This window comes from Mauremys mutica, chromosome 3 (assembly GCF_020497125.1).
Source record: "Mauremys mutica isolate MM-2020 ecotype Southern chromosome 3, ASM2049712v1, whole genome shotgun sequence".
NCBI classification, from domain to species: Eukaryota; Metazoa; Chordata; order Testudines; family Geoemydidae; genus Mauremys; species Mauremys mutica.
In genome coordinates this window covers 101,034,118-101,042,779 of record NC_059074.1, presented here as the reverse complement: position 1 = coordinate 101,042,779, position 8,662 = coordinate 101,034,118, and positions in this window count along the sequence as shown.

Genomic DNA, 8,662 nt, shown 5'->3' with positions numbered 1-8,662 from the left:
TCTTCTTTACTTCTTTTTCATTGAAGATGGGCAGGTCATACAATGTTTGAATAAAGGTAAGTGTACAAAAGCTGTAACTAGAGCTGTCCGTAACTCTAACAAAATTCTGACTTAAAAGGTGGACAGGAATGTGTAACGTCTTCAAATAGGTCATCCTAAAAGGACCCAATTTTGTCATAATTTTCTTCCTTATATCATTGGTTATAAGCTTTTCTATTAGTGAGGTGCTGGCTGTTTGTGTCCATTTCAGAGTGTACAGCATCATGCACATGGTGCTTTCCCATCTTGCAATAATATTTCTAACTGCTGTTAAAATAATGTGAAGGTACTGGGGTTGGAAATGCAGCAGGATGTGTTCTGATCTCCATACGCAAAGGTGCAATGTTTTGCAGAAGAGACGGTAGAGTGATTGTGAATGTCAATCATATGTCTATATATGTATGAATAAAACTTGCAGATGTGTAAAAATTCAGTAGAGAAAGCTATTTGTTTGGGAGAGGTCAGAATCTCTGCTAATGATAGTAAACATTTTTTTTTAAATCAGAGAATCTATCTAGCATCAAAGGCTTGTTAGTGCAACACAGTATTACACATTAGCCTTTTTTTAAATTATCATGTTGCTTTAACTTATCTTTGCGGGTGGAAAGAAACAAGGCAATTTAATTCTGAAAATTGCCAGAGGCATTTTATTTTTTTGTTACTTCTCATCGTTTCTCCACTCAAACCATAGTGATTTACAGTCATGGTTTTCCCTCATTTCATCCAAGCAGTGGTGGTTGAATGGTATTTGATAAGGAGTGTAACAAGTGTTCTATAAGTGTCTCAAGAACAATTGCATTGCTGTGATTTAGCTATTGGCTATTCTGGTGTCATTCTCTTTTTGATCAGTATTTCCATCCTGGACTTGAGCAACCTTCCCAATAAAAATGTTGTCTACATGGATAAGTCCCTGCAAAAAGTTCTGTTTTTGATAAATCCGCATTTCCAACCCAAAAAAAAAAGAATCCTCAACCAACTACATGGAAGCCCCATCAGGAATTGCCCATGATTGAGCAGAGGAAGAGGTGGACAACATTCCCTTTTGACTTCAAAGCCTGGTCAGTTGCTCAGTCCACAAAAGAAGGTAGTTACTCCAGCCCTAAAGTCACTGCAACTCCTGCCTACTGAGTGGTCCTGAATGAGAATACTGGGAGAGACTGAATGTCTTGAGGAGCTGGAGCTGGGGTGCAGGGAAGTAAACAGCTAATTAGCTTGAGCTCCTGGGTAGCTCTATCCGTAGCAATGCCAGCAAAGTAGTATTGAAATTGCTTTCATAGGAGGTTGAGATTTTCTCTATCTGTTGCCTCCCAGGGCTTCTGCATCTCCCAATGCCAAGGATATCTTGAGATGGGTTGGGCCATTAAGAGTTTTTTCTTAATCTTTTTCCAATATTTTTCTTTTTCTTTGATGTATACATGACTGTATGTGACAGGAATTGCTTCCCATACAGAGTTTTAGCTTCTCTTAAAATTCCAGTGTCAGCAAAAGACAAAACTTGTTTTGACTAGCTTGGGGATTTTGTGTTATACTACTTTTGGGTTTAAAGGATTTTTTTTTTTAAGACTGAACTGAGATTAAAGAGGCCAGTTTAAGTGGAGTGTTATGTATTGAAGGGAAGAGCTATCTGGGGAATTTGTGCCAATTTGGTTTGTAAAACACTCTGGAGGTTCTCCCCTGTCTCCAGATAAAACTCCTGAGTATTAATACTTGAATGTAAACTAGATCTCAAAACGTATTCTTCCCCTCCCCTTGCAACTTTTATAATAACTCTAGTTGATTTAAAGGAGCTTGAAAGATCCAGGCAGAACATATTTCAGAAGAAAAAAGCTAGCAGGTTAATTTTGTCATTCACCCACTTACAAAGCCAGTGTTAGATAAAAATGTTTAAATAATATTTTTAAACCATATGCCTAAACCAGGAGGGCTCTGAAACCCCAGACATATTCAGTAAAGACCACATGACTAAATAAAAGAGGACAACTATTTGGGGAGGGGGGAGGGAGGAAGCAATCTTCTAGTAGTTTTTGTTTGCTTGTTTCCACTTTTCTTTAAAATAAAGTGTCTAGAAACTGCATGTGGCTCCAGAAGCTCCCATATAACACTATGGGATGTTGATTAGTGCACAGAACAGTGACTGAATGTTGTCCATTAGATATGAATCAAATGTTGACAATTACCCTTTCTGAATGGTCTTGAAAGGCCACCCTTTTCTGCAGCCAGAAAATATACTTGAAGTTGTATTTTTATGGTTCAGGGAGGAAAACCACAATAGCATTTCTGCATATTGTATTTCATGTGCATCCGAAAAGGCTTTAGTTTTCTGGTGTAATCATTTATCTTATGATCCCAGAAGAGGGCTCAGTTCCCTGAACTCTTCCTGACTTCTCTCTTGCTTATGTCCTTGCTGTATGACAGACATACCTTCTAATTGAAAAGATTAAAATGTTATAAGGACTTAAATAGTGCTAGAGGCATATGGCAGCATTAAGAGGACTGGGCTAATGACAACCACTTCAACTCCAAGAAACCAATTTATTTCAGAGTCTGCTTACCCAATAAGGCAAAATATATTAGTCCCAAAATCCATTTATTTAACCTAACCAAATTACATCAAATCAAAAACATCATGGGCCTCTTATTTATTTGTTACGCTCTGACAGCATCATTGGTGTGTTGACCAAGACACGGAAGTATTGGTTTGTACTCTTTATTTTTGTACTCCTCTTGTTTCTTAATCACCTTTCTTGTATCTCAGTCTTGGCCCTCCAATTCTGCCTCTGTCTCTCTGGGTAAACAGAGTTAAACTCTCCTCTGTGAATTTGTACTAGGGAATAACTTCATACTGTTCTGAACAGTACTGTAAGAGCTTGCAAGTTGTTAAAGTACTAATAATACTAATTTGCTCTTGATAGATGCTAGAATGTATGCTGTGAGCAGTGGAATAAAATACACAAACTAACTGGGTAAAGCAAAAATGTGAACCGGTCTGGGTTGGTGTGCAGGTGTCATGGCAGTAGAGTGCCAGTTGTCCAAAGTTGCAGCCCAAAAACACACTCCTCCCAAGATGGGGGGGAAAACCTCTACTGAAACAATTAAGGTACCAGTTCCCAACTTGAGCAACCAAACTGGTATCTGCTCTGGAGTGGTGCGGGGGGAGAAATCCATCTAGTCCATATCTAGTCCTTTTTCCTCAGGGAGAGCTGGACAGTCTGTCCCACTCACCAAATGGTCAGTCTGTTGATGGACACTTCCATTTTCCAGGAAAGCATCTTGTCCTGCTTGCTGACTCTAACCCCCAGGCCTTTTGAATCAAACACACTCTCTCTAGTGATGTGTGTTCCCCGGGATAGGGCAGCCACCTCCAAGGCTTGCCTTTCTGCCTTCCTGATTACTAACTGCAGCTGGGTGGACCTTCCTCCAGGACTGACACTTCTGGTAGGTGTTGTAGGATAAAGCAGATGTAAGTACCTCGGTGAAATCCTGGTCCCACTGAAATCTGTGGCAAAACTCCCATTTCTTTCAGTGGAGCCAAGAATTTACCCTCCTGCCTCTAAGCCGTTACCTCCTCCTGCACTGGCCCAGTGTAGGGTCTTTGCACGCTCTTGCAACTGGTTTCTAAATGCTGTAGCTTAGGGAAGCTCATTCACGGCATGAGATAAATGACAGATTCTACTCTGTCCACAGTGTACTGCGTGAACTACTTTACTTAGAGTCTGTTGTCTCCAAGATACTTCACAAGCTATATTTTCACACATGGCTGATGAAATGCAGCCTCTCTGGACTGTAAACAGGCTTGGAAGAATTAGATTTTTATCTGTAAATGTTGATAAATGTAATTTTCACCCCCTACAAACAAATCAACAAAAAATATTTCCATCAATTACCTAAATTTGCAGACAGGCCGAGTTTGAATTAAGGATATTTACTTTGTATATTTTGACATGTGATGTTGACAATTCATGTTTTAATAGTTTAAAGCTTTAACTTTTGGAATCTCAACATCTATAGTCATTAAATTCTTTCCCCCCACCCATTTCCCATAACTATAACTAATATAGATATATAAAAGTTAATATCAATCAATAAAAAATCTTTAATAATAAAAATCAATATTACCTGTATGCAGTGGTGGTGTAGCTGGGTTGGTTCCAGGATATTCGAGAGACAAGGTGGGTGAGGTAATATCTTTTATTGGACCAACTTCTGTTGGTGAGAGAGACAAACTTTCAAGCCACACAGAGCTCTTTTATTGGACCATCTGAAGAGCTCTGTGTAAGCCTGAAAACTTCTCTCTCTCTCTCCTACAGAAGTCCGGTTTAATTAAAAAATGTTTTCTCACTCACATTGTCTCATCAATATCTGTGAAAATTATCAAAAAATCAAACTCTGCCAAGCCTGGGTGTAAGCTAAAAAAGTGAAAACGCTACGCAGGAGTGAGAGAGAAGTGGACAATTTGGTCAAGGACAATGGAAAGCCCCTTTGCAGAAAATTTCATACAGTTTTTAGGGATCTTTTTTTAAAGTGGATAGAGGACCACTTACACATACTCACTCTTTTTTGCATTTTCATGCTTACATTTGCATGCACAATGGATATTTTGAAATTGAAATACCTGTTTGCGTATGCAGTTGTAGTAATTGTGCATGCAGCTGCATATGCATTTTTCAGAGTGCCTCCGGAAGCTTCTGGCTGTGTAAAGGGAGCATTTCACTACTTTTGTAGGGTGCAGATTCTTTCCACTGCAAGGAGGGCCTGCTCCACTGGCAAGAGCACAGAGGGAAGTGGATGGGAACCATATGCCTCATGTGTATCTCGCTCTCATTTTTGTGGTGCTGGGAAATGGGAGATGGCCGTTCCTGCACTGCCCTAAGCAAGGACAAGTCCCCACACTCGATCCTCGCGCAAGAGAGTGGGAGTGGAGAGGCTCCTTGTTTCCTTTGTCTCAGCCCCATTACCGACAGGTAGGGACCACGCAGACTCTGACCTGAAGCCATAACTTCTTGATATGCATTTTTTTAATTGGCTTCTTATATAAAATAAGTGTGTGCCCTGGCACTTCTAAGTCAATTCTGTTCTGGGAAGAGGTGGTTCTTTCCCCACAACCTTGCAGGGTTTTGGCAAAATGAGATCTCTTAATGTTATGACTCATATATGAAGAATGTAATGCCTTGGTTACAGCAGCAGCCAGCAAAATAGTCAATTTCCTCTTTCCTTCCCCCTGCAATTCTCTGTGGTTAGTCATCTGATGGGTATACAATGGACATGGACCTAAATCAATTCACATCTCCACCACAAAGTATTAAATATGGGCTCAACTCAGCACTCCCTACAAAAATAAGTATCCCCAGATGATTTCAATAGGCATATGCACTGTTGTTGTAGTTGTCAGTCCCAGGATACTGGAGACACAAGGTGGGTGTGGTCATCTCATTTTACTAACTTCTGTGGGTGAGAGAGACAAGCTTTCAAGCCACACAACAGCTCCATTCAGGTCAGACCTGAAGTTGGTCCAATAAAAGATATTGCCTTACCCACCTTGCCTCTTCAATAGGTATAATCACATAGGGAAGGATTACCTGTGTGAGGGTTGCAAGATTCTACCCCACAGTTAAAGCAGAAAATCTGTCACTGCTGAGAATTGAAATAGTATGTATTCATGCTTTGGACTGGTAGTGTGCCTACAAGCAATCATTTGTTTAGTTTTGCTGGGAAGATTCTGGCCTTAGCTAAGCCCTGACTGGAAAACATTTGTGCTTGTGAACATTAAAGAAGTGCAACTGCCTCCTCAGTGATCTTATTGCAACATTAGACAGCTGCTTTTCCTTTGACTTTAGAAAAATGTTATCACAGCCCTGGTCAAGCTTCCCCTGTTGGACATGCACCAGGCTTCTGTGTTTGGATTCATGCAGGGTCCATGTACTATTGTTTTGGTTTTATAAAAGCTCCCCTACACCTCAATAGGCTCCAGGCACTGTTGTTGGCTTTTCCAACACACTTCTTGGGCACAGATTCTTCCCAGTGTCCCTTTTTGGAAGTTGGACCCCTCAATCTGAAGACTAGTGCTGAGCTTCCTAAAATCTTAAACATACCCTTTCCCAGGGCCCCACCCATGTGGGCACTCTGGTTTATAGTTTATCCCTTCAAGGCCATGTGATAATTGAAGTAAATAGTCAAAGATTTTGCAAATAGATTTCTAAAACAATCACTTTTTATTTTATACGGCATGAGATGTATAGATCCATGCAAAATGAACACCTGCACCCATTTCCCTGCCTCTGTTTCCTCACCACTCTTGAATGTTCTTTGGGATTTGGTCAGAATCCTCCAGCAAGTCCAGGATCCTTCTTCTACCCCTTCTCCTCTAGAACATGGAGTCTTCTCTCTGAGCCCTGCAGCCAAGTGTCCTTCAGCCCAGATAATCCAGCATTCAGAAAGGTTCCTTCTCCCCCAGGAAACAGGTGATGTTGGAGGACATCCTTTCAGGATGTGGTCTTCACACGGTTTTATGAACATCTACTTTTAAAAAAAAAATTGACAATCAGTGATTCTTGTGTTTATTTATAAAAAAACTTATGGACAGGTAGCTACAGATTTCCTCTGGATTTGAGTTTTCATGTCTTATTTACACACTAGAATTAGTAAGGTTAAACAAACAGTAAGAGAGGTTGAATTTAGGGATATATGCTCTTCTGGAGAAGCCAGAGGAGATTATATGCTTTATCACACAAGAGCTTTTGTTTGAAAAGAGGAATCATAAGTTATTGCATCCCTTGGACAACACTGGCAGCACTTGTCTTACTGACAAGTTAAGAAGTCTAACATGTAATTAGTCTGTCACATAAGTTTCCAGAACATTTTAAAAGAAGGTACATTGGAAGCAGGATCATGACCGATGAAATCAATGCTAAACCTTTCAGTGCAGACAAGTATGGAACTTCCTTTTTATCTCTGAGGATGGCAACATTCTATAACTTTTTTTAAACGTTCAGTATCTGTTGCACTAAGCACTTGTTTTTCCTCTAAAACTGTATTTATACAGTACATTTTCCCTTCTTGATACAAGGACAATGGGGGGACAGATTGCATTTATGGAAGGAAGGAAATATGGGTGAAAAGGAGAATAATATAGGAACTACATACATGTTCATGAGACATTTGTCTGCTGGTTCGAAGGCATGCTTACTTTAACATATCCGAAAGGTGGTATAGGCCCACGTGCAGTGGTCATCCCTAAAAAATCAACTTTCACTGTCCTAAGTACTTGCAGTAACTTGAAATATTCAGAAGGCACATGGTCATAGGTGGTTCTGACAAGTTCCTGTTTCAAGCCAAATTGTTCACCCACCTCTGCAAGAGAAAGTCGTCTTGGTAGAGTAGAAGAGAAACACTAAAAGTGACACTGGGTTCTAAAGAGTTAGAAACTGAAGAACAAGAGAATCTTAAGCAGAAAGCAGGTAAACCTACCAATGCAAGAAAGAAAATAGGGTGTTTGAGCAACAACAGATAACAAGAGAGAAAGAAAATGAGTAAATGGCTGTGGGTGTCTAGTAATCTGCATCCATTACAGATTCTGGTTCTGACACTGGCCCTTCCTTGAAGCTGGGGAACTCACTTCTCCTTCCTACTTCAGTGTCCCCATTTATAAAATGGGGATGATATTAGTAACTGCCCTCAGAGAGCTGGAACTGCGGAGAGGTTTCATTAGCACTTGGAAGATTAAAATGCTAAGCCTATTACAGTGGTAAAAATAAGGCAAAAGAAGAAAGCAGTCAAACAAGTTAAAATGCCTAAAATTAAATTTAAAAAGTGACCAGCTGTTGACACTGATTGACATAAATGACGTCTCTAACTTCAGGACTGGTAAACTGGGCTCAACTGAACAGCATGCATTTTAATATAGCTAAACGTGAGGTCATACATCTAAAAGGAAAAAGAATGTAGGGAGCTAGGGACTGCATCCTGGAAAGCAGTGACTCAAAGGGACTTAAGGATTGTGACAGATAACCAACTAACCATGAGCTGCCTGGGTAAGGTGGCAGCAAAGCGAGCCAGCACAATCTTTGGATGTAGCAACACAGGAAAATAAAGTAGAAGCAGGGAGGTGGTGTTACTAATGTGTATAAAGCACTAGGAGTGAGACCGTTACTGGAGCACTGTGTCCATACTTTAAAAAAGATGGTGAAAAACTGGAAAAAAGGTCAGAAAAGAGCTACACGAATTATTCAAGTTCTGTAAAAAATCTTCTACTAAGAGAACTGATGTCTTCCCTCCTTGCTCAACTACAGAGAGGACAGCTAGAACTCTGCTGCTTGACTATCCTGACTACAAGGTACAGGGGCGTCATCATGCTGTTTGGAGCAGTAGTGTGTCCCAAGGAGAGGGCTGGATGTACTTAAGTGAGGTCATGGCAGTGACAGGGTAGTCTGTTCCTTTAAAGGTCAGGGGGCCTGTGGCCAACCAGTCCTGTTTGAATATTAGACGCAGCTGGGAAGAGGTCAGGCGATCCCTATAACTCACTGAGACACCAAACTTGCACCTCAGACACTGCAGGTGCAAGTGTAGCCTGGTCTACACTAGGCGTTTAAACCGGTTTTAGGAGCGTAAAACCGATTTAACGCCACAC